The sequence below is a fragment of the Marmota flaviventris genome, chromosome 14 (genome assembly GCF_047511675.1).
Source record: "Marmota flaviventris isolate mMarFla1 chromosome 14, mMarFla1.hap1, whole genome shotgun sequence".
Classification (NCBI taxonomy): Eukaryota; Metazoa; Chordata; class Mammalia; order Rodentia; family Sciuridae; genus Marmota; species Marmota flaviventris.
The window spans coordinates 85,140,864-85,154,266 of record NC_092511.1 but is presented as its reverse complement, the minus strand read 5'-3'; the positions used below and the strand labels follow the sequence as shown (position 1 = coordinate 85,154,266).

Sequence of the window (13,403 nt, the reverse complement as noted above, 5' to 3'; positions counted from 1 at the left end):
ATAAAGGAAACAAAAGCAATACAATAAAAAAATTTCTGATAAACATAAAAATTAAAATAAAAAAATGTTACCACTTAAATTGATAAATTGAATAATAATACAATGAATAATAATACAAAATTTTAGTTTTATCTAGTGAATCATAAGTTCCATAGAATTTATTTTTTTTTGTTGTTTTTTTTTATTTTTATTTTTTATTAGTTGCTCGAGACAATACAATGATCTTGACATATCATACATTTGATTCAAATGGGGTATTCTCATTTTTCCACGTGTACAGATTGCAGGATCACATTGGTTATACAGCCACGTATATACATACAATAATACTAGTGTCTGTTGTATTCTGCTGCCCTCCCTATCCCCCCTCCCTTCCCCTCCCCCATATCACCTCTCTCTACCCAATCTACTTTGACACATTTCTCTCTCTCACTCTTTTTTCTTTCTTTCCACCTCACACCAACATATATGTATTTTGTATAACGATGAGGGTCTCCTTCCATCTTCTGTGCAGGGTAATTGCACAGGAGTTCTATAGAATTTCAATGCCACTTTTTAATTTAAATGAATGATTAAAACTGTTACCTTGTGGGGTGCAGTGGCACACACCTGTAATCCCAGCGGGTCGGGAGCTGAGTCAGGAGGATTTTGAGTTCAAAGCCAGCCTCAGCAAAAGTGAGGCTCTAAGCAACTCAGTGAGACCCTGTCTCTAATTAAAATACAAAATAGGGCTGGGGATGTGGCTCAGTGGTTTGAGTGTCCGTGAGTTCAGTCCCCATTACCCTGAAAAAAATAAATAAAAGTGGAACAATCAATATATCAAATTTGTGACAAAGCCTCTCTGAATATGTATTGCTTCTTAAATATCAGTTATATCATGGAATTTAAAGTATGTTTACAAGCATTTTATGTTGGCATCCCCCCATCAACACAAGGTAGTGAACTCAGGACCTTGTGCATGCTGGGCAAGCACTCTGCCACTGAGCCACATCCCCAGCCCTTCTTACTTTTATTTTGAGAAGGGTCTTGCTAAGTTACCCAGGCTGGTCTTGACCTTGCCCTCCTCCTGCCTCGGCCTCCCCCACTGCATCCAGCCCAGTTCATAGCTTTGGAAAGTTGATCCCATTGAAAGAGTCTTTCATATGTAGGTTGTTTCCTGTTAGATCATCCACAACAGTGGACTCAGCCTCCCTTTTCCTTCAACACCATTTCCTAAGAAAGGGGCCACCATGAGCCAAAGTCAGCTGCCTTTGAAGCAATTTAGTTGATACTTTCATAGTTCCTGGCCTTGAAAAGAGGCTGAAAGAATTGGAGATTTTCCTGAAGTTCATAATCAGCAGACATTTCCAAAGTTTGTATCCTCGTTTCAGCCTCATCCTTAAGGTAGCGAGCCAGTTCAGCCAAGTAACTTCTTATGTTGTATTTCACCATTTCTAAGACACTTTAGTGTCTCTGACCCTGGAATGTGTCTTACAGTCAGCGTTAAACTATTTCAAAGTTCAACCCACAGTGTTTTCTTTCCTGTGGTGCATTGATTACGATGGGGTATATTGAGGTATATAGTTGCAAATTCTTTTCAAGGTTACCTCAGTTAACTCTCCTAATAACCCTGTGAAATAGGAGGAGAAAGTCTTATTTCCATGCCGTTCTTGAGGAAATGCTCCGGATGGAGGTTTCATTTGGGGAGTTTGCTTCTGTGCCTACAGACTGGAGGTGCTGGGCCCCTCACCAAGCCTGTGTGGCTGAGCCAGCAGGTCCTCGTCCTCTACCTCAGAGTTTTCTTCAGCTGTCCTATTGGTGAGGCATTTTGTCTTTTAGGTAAGAAATGTTTTCAGTATGACAGCCAAAGAGGGAAGGAAGAGATGGGTCCTTGTCCTGGTGGCTGTGGGGGATGGGCAGGGAGCTGCAGGTGAGTGGGGTGACTCTGGACACAGAGGTGGTGGTGTGCAGAGGCCTGGCTGCCCCCCTGGGAGCCTGGGGCCCTGCTGCTGGCCTCACTTTCCCCCTCACTGAGCGTCTAGAGGTCTGGGCTCACAAACCTTGTGGTAAACCACAAAGCTTCTCAGCGTAAAGAAAGAAGAGCTCCAAGGCCTACATCTGAGGACAGTGGGTATTTTAAAAGGGTTAAGTCACCATTGTATTGTGTATAATAGTGAAAAATTAGAAGAGCAAGTCCAATCTGGCCCAGTTACAAAAACAGGATAGCTGTCCAATGTAATATTCTATAGCTTGTGAAAAAATCACTTACATAATAAGTAATTACTTAAGTAATTACTGTTAAAAATGTGTCAGTAATCTTGATTTTTTAAAGTCATTTATATGTTAAGGAAAATCTAGTAGACTATACACTGTTAAGTGTTTATGTGGGTTAGTAGGTTTGCCAATCATTTAAATTTTCTTCTTTAGACTTTTCTTTAAAGTATCCCTAGTGAACATCTTGTTTGTGATATATATTCACATGGAACTGAAAAACCATAAGTTGCTTCATACTGACACTTTCAAAGCAAAAGTAATACACATGATAGTGCGTTGGTGTAAGAAATCATGGTTAGCAGTTACTGTTGTCTCTTTCCCCAAATATCTTTTCAGAAATTTTGTGTCCAGCTATCACCCTTAACCTTGTAAAAAGCTTCACCAAGACGTCATGTTACAGCCGTGAGTTCGCACCTTGCCCTTCTTGCTTGGTTTTGCCCTCAGTGATCTTGGGTTAGCATAAGCAGATTCCCCTCTGTTCTGGTACTGGTTGCCTAGTGTCCCTGTGTATGCACAGACCTGATTTTTGTTACCTGCTCCCTATTGCTGAATATTTTTTGTTTGCAAATTTGTGTCATTTATTTTAAAAAAATGAACTTTTTGTACATAGATTGTTGAACTTTTGCAAATATAGCAATAGGGGAAATGTCTTGAAATTGCTTGAAATATCTTGAAATTGCTGCCATACTAGGTTTAAATGTCAAGTATTGCCAAATCACCTCCTCAAAGGTTGCATCAGTTTATGTCCCTCTGTACCACCTGTCCTTGCCCTGAGTATTATCAGACTTTACTGATTGTCATCCTGGTCCCTGAAACATCTCTCCAAGTTTCACCTGCACTTTCTAAGCTAGGAGAGTGCAGACACCATTTTTGTGTTCATTGGCCGTTGCGCTTTCACTTTGGACATCTGTCAGTTGAGGTGCTTTGCCCATTTTTTTAATTGGGTGGTTTCTTTTCCTTGTTGATTGGGATAAGCTTCTTGTAAGTTAAGGACATGAGCCTTCTGTCTATCAGATATATTGACTTCGTTCTTAATTTTTTTTTTCACACGAAAGTTTTAAAATCCACAGAAGTTTTAAACCTTAATATAGCAAATTTATCAGTCCTAGATCACTTCTGGTTTATGTTTTGCTTAGAAAGCCTCCTTTTGAAGATTATATATTTCCCTCTAGGACTTCCATGGTTTACTTTGTTCTGTTTAAACTAGGAACTGGAATTCAAGCCCCTTTCATCCCAGGCCTCAGATGTCTTGCGTATTTTATTTTCCTGTGTATAACTTAAAAACACAGTACTTTTCCCAAATTAAATAATAACTGATGGCAGCAAATAATGGAAGCATTTCTGCAACTTGTGATGAACCTCATTTCTTGGGATTAAGCATTTACAAATTGCAAACTGTTGCTTTTATTTTCCTGGTTAATTAAAATCTAAATACCACTCAAAGTTCCATTAATATCATGGTTTTACTCTATAGCAATGTATTTTTTCCCTATCCCTCTGGGCATTTGAATCTCTTTCCACAAGTGTCCAAAACCATTTGCCTCTTGTAAATATAGAGCATACTTAATTTTAAAAATTGAGTATATTTCATTATATTAGAGATTTATAAAAGATAATGTTATGCATCTAAACTTGGGTTTCATAAATACATCCAAATGTAATGTCTCCAGATTGCCTCAGAACAGATAAGCAGGTCTCTGGCTTTCTTCATGGCTGGTTGTGTATGCAGGTGTTCTGTGGGCAGTTGAAAGGAGAAGTGCGTGAAATGTTGTAGGAGCCCAAACTGTGAGCTGGGGAGAGGCACAGGCTGGGCCAGTTTTTTCCCTTTTCATAGTTTGGATTTTTCTTTGTTGGTTTTGCTGTTGGGAAGGCCACCAAGTGGGTGAATTTTTTTCCTTATTGTCACGCAGTAGATGATGATGAGCTCTGTGTTAGCCACCAGGGCACCACAGGCAGACAGTCACGTGTCCCAGAACCCTCTACTGGTCCTTGTGCTCAGAGCCTGTGTATCTTGTGAGATGCCATTCAGACCACCACTGTTGGTCAGACTCATGGCCACTCACTAGAATCATGAGATGGCTGTGAGCAACACTAAGGAACAGTCAGTGTGCATGTGATGATGGTACTGTGGCTACCTGTTGTAAGTCTTTATCTTTTAGAAGTATATAGAAAAAATTTTGCTTAAATGGAATTTCTTTTCTTTTTTCTTTTTTATTATTATTTTTATTTGTTCTACTTAGTTGTACATGACAGCAGAATGCATTCCAATTCACCGTACCAAAAATGGAGTGCAACATTTCAATTTTCTGGTTGTACACGTTGTAGAGAGGTACCATTTGTGCAGTATTACATGTACCTAGGGTAATGATGTCCATCTGATTTCACCATCTTTCCTAGCCCCCATAAGCCTTCCCCACTCTCCCCTTTTGCCCTATTCAAAGTTTCTCCACTTTCCCATGCCTGCCCCTCCAATCATAGATCAGCATCCGCTAATCAGAGAAAACATTCGGCCTTTAGTTTTTGGGGATTGGTTTACTTTGCTTAGCATAATATTCTCAACTCCATCCATTTACCTGCAAATGCCATACTTTTATTCTTCTTTAATGCTGAGTAATATTCCACTGTGTATATTACCACAGTTTCTTTATTCATCTATTAATGGGCATCTAGGTTGGTTCCACTGTTTAGCTATTGTGAATTTAGCTATTAAAAACACAGCCACACTGGTGTGGCTGTGTCACTATAGTATGCTGATTTTAAGTCCTTTGGATATAGACTGAGGAGTGGGACAGCTAGGTCAAATGGTGGTTCCATTCCAAGTTTTCTGAGGAATTCCCACACTGCTTTCCAAAGTGGTTAAACCAATTTGCAGTCCCACCAGCAATGAATGAGTGTACCTTTTCCCCCACATCCTCTCCAACACTTATTATTGCTTGTATTCTTGATAACTGCCATTCTGACTGGGGTGAGATGAAATCAGAGTAGTTTTGATTTGCATTTCTCTAATTACTAAAGATGTTGAACACTTTTCATATATTTGTTGATTATTTGTATGTCTTCTGAGAAGTGTCTGTCCAGCTCCTTAGCCTATTTATTGATTGGGTTGGTTGGTTGTTTTTTTGGTGTTTTTTGAGATCTTTATATATCCTCTGACATGTGTGTGGTAAAAATTTGCTCCCATCCTGGAGGCTCTGTCTTCACTCAGTGATTGCTTCTTTTGCTGAGAAGAAGCTTTTTACTTTGAATCCATCCCATTTATTGATTCTTGATTTTATGTCTTGTGCTTTAGGAGTCTTGTTAAGGAAGTTGGGGCCTAATCTGACTTGATGAAGATTTGGGTCTCCTTTTTCTTCTATTAGATGCAAGGTCTCTGGTCGAATTTCTAGGTCCTTCAAGAGTACTTGGCTGGTTTTGAATAAGATAATCACATAATCATTTTATATACCTGTTTAAAATATGAAAATTAAGCTGGGCATAGTGGCACATACCTGTAATCCCGGTGATTTGTGAGGCCCAGGCAGGAGGATCCTAACTTTGATATCAGCCTCAGCAATTTAGTAAGACCCTATCTCAAAAAAAAAAAAAGATATAGATATATATGCATGTGTATAATATGTATATATTGTGTATATATACAGAAAATATTAATTTACACATAAAATATATTTTATCTACATATAGTTTATGTGTATATATGTAATTTATGTATATATGTATGTATTTATAATTCATATATACATATATTTAAACATTTTTAAAAAGGCTTTGGATAAAAGATCTTTTTGGAGCAGCTTTTGTGCTGTTGGTTTTATCTAACATCCTTCAAAGCACTTCTAAATTCAGGCTTGGTGGGGGGTCAGTCGTTAGGTGTAGAAGCTATTGGTTCTCCTCAGGTCACTTTTACCTTTCATGTTTCTTCCACGTGCTGTCTTTGTTTTCTCTTGCAATTTGAGACTTCTGCTGTGATTATTATTTATTATCTCTTCTAAAATGCCATCAGTTAGGACAAGTTGTTTTTTAATGTTCCACTCAAAAAGACAAAAATGCCACTTGTTAGGTCAGTTGAGGTGGCTCCGGGAACAAGCACCAGGAACAACCAATCAGGTGCCAACAGACAGGAACAGCTAGGAAAGAGGAGACAGCAACTAGGCCAGCAGTCTCCATGGGAAGGATCAGTCAAGTGTGGCCTTGGCTCCTCCCCCTCGCAGGACCCCTGTTAGTCCTCTTCGTGTTTCTCCTAATAAGACCACGTCTGTTAACTTGCCTACAGAAGTTCCAGCAAGATCAGATACACAGATTCACCAACCAGCCGGTCAATCAACTACTTCTTCAAGACCTCCAGCCCCTGACGCCCAAGACGGAGTCCTAAAGCTCATGTCCAACTCCTCCAGCTCAACCAGACCCCAAGGGCCGCTCCCTCCATCCTTTGAGGAAGTACCTCTTTTTCGTAACCCCTCAGGGAATTTCCCCTACTGCTACACTTCCTCAGGTTTGACACCTGTGACCAGATCCTTCAAATCTCTTCCCCAACCTTTGCTCCTATGGGGTTCTTTTTCTGGTGCAATGCTGCTCTAACAAAAATCTAAGCCTCGTCATGCCGTTTGCTTTTTGTGTTCCTTCCACCTTGGTCCCTCAATTAACTCTGTACAGTGAGGCTGAATTAACCTGGCTTGTCACCACCTCCCTTTCCAGGGCAAGGTGGGCCGTCTTTCTACCAGTAGTGATTGGACTCTCCCTGGCCTCCTCCCTCGCTGCCTCTGGACTGGGGGCAGGAGGACTTGGTTATGCAGTAACTACTTACTCAGAAGCTTGAACAACTTAGGGAAGTGGAAGAAGCATCTGCCGCCTCTCTGACTTCCCTACAAAGGCAAATAACATCCATTGCCCAAGTTTCATTACAGAACCGTGGAGCCCTGGATCTCCTGACAGCAGACCAAGGAGGAACCTGTCTATTCCTGAAAGAAGAATGCTGCTACTACATCCATGACACTGGATTGGTCAAAAAGAACGTCGACACCCTCCGTTGATTGGGTGAAAGGCTTAAATAGCAACAATCAAACAACCCCTGGCCAAGCTGGCTAAAGTCAACCCTCATTACGTGGCTGACTCCCATTCTCACTCCTCTGTTAGTAATAGGACTTCTATTAATGGTCGCTCCCTGCCTCCTCAGGTTCGCCTAAAAGTACATGAGTGAAATCACCAGAGTGACCTACAACCAGATGCTCCTACACCCCTACAGTCGCCTCCCCACCAAACTGACACCCTTCCAGAACCTCTAGCCAGCAGGAAGTAGCCAGATGGAATTTGGCACCCTATATCATCAAAAAGGCCAGGATGCTAGGTATGTTGAGGGGGCTAAGGGATCAAAGCACCAGGCAACAACCAATCAGGGGCCAACAGAAAGCAGTGATAATCACCTGTCAATCAGTGTGGTCTCCTCACTGATCCTGGAAGGACATGGAGCTCAGCAGGATCCTCTGACCAACCCCAGGAGGACAAGGGACCCTAAAAACCTCCCTTTCCTGTCCCAAGCCCTCCCTTCCTGCCCTAAGCCTGATAAATTTACAATCCATCTGAGCCTGGGTACGACTTCCCTGGACCCACTCTGTTGGACTAGAGGTTCTCACCCAGGAGCAAACCTCAATAAAGCCTTGTTCAGCAGCTTTTAATCTGCCTCCTCTTGGTCACTGGTGCCTGACCTTACACCACTAATTTATGTGAGATGCCTTTGATTCATTGTAAGACTCCAATTTAAATTATTTTATTTTATTTATGAAACAGCTTACCTTGTGTTTTTGTTTATTTGTTTGTTTTGGTACCAGGAATTGTACCCCGAGGTGCTTGATCACTAAGCTACATCTCAGGCCCTTTTTATTTTTTGAGACCATGTCTCACCAAGTCTTAGAACCTCTCTAAGTTGTTAAGGTTGGTCTCGAACTTGGGACCCTCCTGCCTCAGCCTCCCAAGCTGCTGGGATTACAGGTGTGCACCATCACGCCTGGCAAACAGCTTACCTTTTGTCCAGTTTTACACACGTAAAGAATTAGGACAGTACAGAGCAGCCATAGTCCGTCTACACGGGGTTACACATATCAGGTATTTTCAGGAACTATGACTAAACCATCCACTGGATGTATTTGCCTGTTTCCAGGCTTCTGTGTGGCACCTGCTGCATTGACCCCAGGGGCCTCTCGCCCCCGCCAGACCTAGTCTTGTTTCTCCACATCACCTCACCCCGTTCTTTTGAACCAGAACTCAGGCACCTCTCATTTCATTCATACCACTTTCAATGTATCTCTAAAAGACCAGAATCAGAAACCTCTTTGCAGGGCAGGGATGTGGCTCCATGGTGGGATGCTTGCTAGGAAGCCTCAAGTCCCAGGTTCCGTCCCCAGCACTGGAAAAAAAATCATGGTTCCATTATCATTCCTAAAAATTACTGGTGACACAGTGTTATCAAAGAGCCAATTTGTTCATACAAATGTATCCATTTTTCTGATTTTTAAAAAGTGTTTTACACAATTTGTCTGCATCAGGTTGCAGAGAGGTCAGCACACCTGAGGTTTCTCCTGTGTCTTTTAAGGCTCTCTTGGTCTGTCCCTCTCTCTTCCCCCCTTGCTGCTGTTGTGTTGAGGAAGTCAGGTGGTTTGTCCCATAGTGTTTCCAGGGTTGAGCACCCGTGGGGTCCTTGATGTCCTTCCCCCCCCTGGACCTCCTGTGAGTTGGTTGTTAGATCTCAGGGCTCCATGAGGTTCAGGCTTGGTGCTTGGCCCAGCAGGCACGTGCTTAGGGAGTTTGGAAGGCGAGGCCTGGCGAACCCCAGTTTGGGGTGGAAAGGTGGGCTGAGGCGTCCCCCTGTGACAGCCACTGTGGTTTAACCATCCAGAATCAGCTGGCACTGCTCTTTCCCCCAAGCGCTCTGGTGGGTACTACTTTAAATACTCGATGAAACCAGCAAAAGTAAATGGAGCAGGGAGACAGGAAAAGACCCACCCAGGGGTAATGTGCACAGGGATGTGAAGGGCTGTGGTGGCTGTGCCCGAAGCCCACTCGGGCTGGCCCATCCGGGGAAGGTGACCTCCTGCCCTGTCCCCCACGGCTGCACCCACCTCCAGCAGGGCCCTGGTGGCAGGAAGTGCCTCATTGTTCCAACTTGCACATCAAGTGCCAGCAGCAGGAACCTCTTGTCACACGCTTGATGCTGTTTGTGTGGTGTCTTGAGAAATGTCTCTTCGCCTCTTTTTGCCCATTTGAAAAATTGGGTTATTTGTGTTTTTATCATTGAGTTGTAATGATGTTTTAGTATTGTGGACACAGGCCCCTGTAAGGGGTGTGACCCACCATGTTCCTCCTCCGTGGTCGGATCATCATTTTCTGTTTCTTTGAATACTTTCTCTGCCCCCATCCTCCTCTGATCCTCTGCCTACCCAGGTAGGCCCTTGTCACAGTCCCCCAGTTTATTGTCTTTAAGACAATAGAGTTGTTAAAGCACAATTAATGCCAACATTTTTTTAAACACATGTAGATGTGCAATGTATGATAACAACACAAGAGACCAGGCCGGAGACTTGGAAATACGCTGTCACATGGTTCTTGCACGGGGTCATTTGAAGGTGGACTGGTTAAGGTAAAGATGTGCACTTAAACCCTATTGTAAAGGAGTCACTAGTGTGACACAGAGCTGTAGCTATTAAGCCAACAAAAAGAATGAGGTGCAATCTTAAAAATAACTCATTGTGCTGGTGCAGTGGCACACACCTGTAATCCTAGCTGCTCAGGAGGCTGTGCAGGAGGTTCGCAAGTTCAAGGCCAGCCTCAGCAACTTAGCAGGACCCTGTCTCAGAAAGGGCTGGGCAAACATACAATGCTCTTGATTTGTTGATTATACATATCCTTTGATTAAAGTCCAAACATAACAAGTCTTTAGAGACATTTTGTATCAAAAAAAAAAGAAACTGTGTTCTTTTGCAAGTTGCTAGATAATGTAGAAATTTGGTACAAAAAAATGCAAAAAAAAATGTGTATGTATTTATAGTGAATAGGATTGCCTGAGGCGTGTAATACTTGTTTATTTAGTGTGTGCCCTTGCAGACTATTTTACATGTTTGTATGACAGGACATACATGTATGTGTGAGAGAGAGAGTGTGAGAGTGTGTGTGTGTGTGTGTGTGTGTGTGTGAGAGAGAGAGAGAGAGAGAGAGAGAGTGTTTGTGTGTGTGTGTCTTTTATATACAAAAGAGGCTGAAATGTCTCTCCAGGCAGAATATGGGATCAGACCCGAGCCTGTGCAGGGAGTTGTGTGACCATTAACTACGCTGATCTGATGGGCCACAAGTCCCAATGTGTATCACCCACACTTCAGTCAGCAACAGCAGCCAATCTCCCAACTGTAGCAGCATTAGTTAGTTTCCCTGCACACTCTGTGTTCCTGATATCACAGTGCTATAACTTGGTGGCCCTCGTTAAGTAAAGTCATATTTGCAAAACAGCATTATTTGTTTTTAAAGCTTTTAAAGAAATGATTTTCTTGGGGAAAAAATAAAAAGGCTTGGGACCCAGCTCAGTGGTGGATTGCTTGCATCGATGTGGGAGGCTATGGGTTCCATCCCCAGCACCACAGAACAAACTCAAAAAGCCCTCAATCCAAGAGAAGGCAGGAAAAGAGGAGAAGGGGAACAAGGAACCGGCGGCCCCAAAGAAACGAAGGCACAGCCTGGGAAGTTCAAACCAGCTGTTCCTCGACTGCACTAAGTACAAGCCATCTGAACACGTGTGCACATCCTGTCAGCGCACTGTGCTGTGTCCTGTTGTGCTTAACTTTCTCCTGGTGTTCCCCTTCAGGGTCTGTCCACTTCTGGCAGCAGCTGGTCCAGCCTCCAGCTTTGGTCATGGCGTCACCCACCTCTCCTCGCAGTTCTCAAGTATTTTAATGTTCTGCCGTGCAGTGCATGCTCCCTGAGGATGGTGCGTCTTGGAGAACTGTCCCATCATCATTCAGGTGGTGTCCCTCTTTGTAATTGGCGGTTTTCCTTGCACGTAGTTAATATAGTCTGAGCTTCATACAGTGACTACGGCTTTCCTTCACTAGAGTTGGCCCCACGTTTCCCTCTTCAACACTTCACTCTTAATCTATGGCTGTCCCCTCTTACCCACGGTTCAGCTCGCCAAGGTTTCAGGTACTTGTGGTCAACTGCAGTCCAAAACTGTTAAGTGGAAAATTCCAGAAATAAAAAAATTTCCTAAGTTTTAAATTATATTTCATTGTGTGCAATGCTATAAAGTCTCATACTGTCCCCCTGAGGTATGAATCGTCCCTTTGTCCAGTGTGTCAACACTGTATACACTCCCTGCCTGTTACTCACTCTTGGTAGCCATCTTGGTTATCAGATGGACTGTTGCAGGATCAGTGCTGACATTCCCATACCCCTGATTTACTTAATAGTCCCAAAGCATAAGGGGAGCGATGGTGGGAAGTTTTTTGAATTATGTTAAAATTATTCTATTTTACTATTAGTTACCATTGTCAATCTCCTCCTGTGCCTAATTTATAACAGTCATAAGAATGTAGATATAGGGGAAAACCCAGTGTATATAGGGCTCAGTGCCATCTGAAGCTCAGGCATCCACTGGGAGTCTCGGGATGTATCCCTGGGTGGGGGCACTACTGTATATTTCAAGTGGACTTCTAGACACCAAAGGGTTGGAACCTGTTTTTTGAACCCCTCTGATAATCTCTGTTAATTGGTATGTTTAGGCCCCTGACGTATAATGTGATGATTGATCCAGTTGAATTAGTATCTGCTGTGCTTGGTACCGTTCTGTGTAATCGCCCTGGTTCTTTGTGCCTGTTTTTGTCTGTCACTTCTTTCCTGCCTTTTGATTCCATCTACTCATTTCTGAGCACACCTGTTATACTTCTTTTTAAAAACCTTTTTTAGTGGTTGCAATGTACACTGACAACTAACCCAGGTCCACTTTCAGATGACACTGCCGGGTCGAGACTGGTGTCGGTACCTCACAGCAACAAAGCTTTCCTGGTGCTCCTGCCACCCCGCGTCACACCGTCATCTCACATGTATGTATACAGTTCTCATCGAGGACATTTGTTAATTTTGTTCTGAACAAACTTATGCAAGAAAAATTAAGTTGTTTTTCTTTTTTATGTAAGTCTCTTTCCGGCCGGGATCATCGTCCTTGTCTTTAAAGGACTTCTTTTAGCATTTCTTGCCAGGCAGCTTCCTGGTGACACAGTCCCTCCGTGGTGTGTCTGAGAGTCTCTATTTCTCTTCACTTTGAAGGCTGAGTTTTCAGGACATGGCTGTAGGTTGGGGGGCTTTCACCTCAACACTTCTAGGTGTTTTGCTCTGCATTCTTCCTTGAATAGTTTCTGAGCAGTTGAATATAATGTGTCTCGTTCCCAGAATCAGGCTTCTTCCTCTGGCCCCTTTAAGGTGTGTGTGTTTGGTGGTAGTTCTGTTTTGGTGTTGGCTTGGCTTTCTCTTGGTGCTGCAGTTTGGATTCCTGGAGGCCGAGGCCAGGTGGAGTTCTTTTGTTGTTCCTTCTGCTTGAAGTTCTCTGAGCCACTTTGATTTGGTACTAGTTTGGGAGGTTCTCCTCTTCTCTTCCTTGGATTCCCATCTTGTCTACATGACACCTCTTATCTTCCCACAGTTCTTAAATGTTGGTTCTTTCTCTACCTGTCTCCCTCCCCCTCTGCCTCTCTCCCTCTCCCTCTCCCTCTCCTCCTTTCCTACTCCATCTCCCCTTCTCCCCCTCTCCCTCTCCCTTCTCCTCCCCCACTCCTCTCCATGTCTCCCTTTCCCTCTCCCTATCTCCCTCTCCCTTGTTGCCCCCTCCTTCTCTCCCTCTCTCTCTCTCTCCCTCTCCCTCTCCATCTCCCTCTCCCTGTCTCCCTCATCTCCCTCTCCCTCATCTCCATCTCCCTCTCCCTCTCCCTCACTGTCTCCCTATCTTGCTTTGCTTTCCTGTTTTGGAAGCTCAGACATTCTTTGCTCAGTGGAGTCCAGTATGTTAATGAGCTCATCAAAGCTGTTCCTCATTTGTGTCCCAGCATTTTGTGTCTCCATCTCTTGCTGACTTGTCCCTTCTGCTGGTGCCTGTTCTCTGTCTTTCCATGAGAGCCCTTGGC

General features: G+C 43.3%; 1 long non-coding RNA gene across 1 annotated transcript; it reads left to right on the top strand.

Annotated features, from left to right (window-relative positions):
* Positions 1-1,549: 1,549 nt before the first annotated feature.
* LOC114082483 (uncharacterized) lies at positions 1,550-12,226 on the top strand. Its single transcript, XR_003580986.2, has 5 exons — positions 1,550-1,818; positions 2,590-2,655; positions 6,524-7,594; positions 9,779-9,880; positions 11,096-12,226. It is a non-coding gene; the product is annotated as an uncharacterized lncRNA (long non-coding RNA).
* Positions 12,227-13,403: the final 1,177 nt, after the last annotated feature.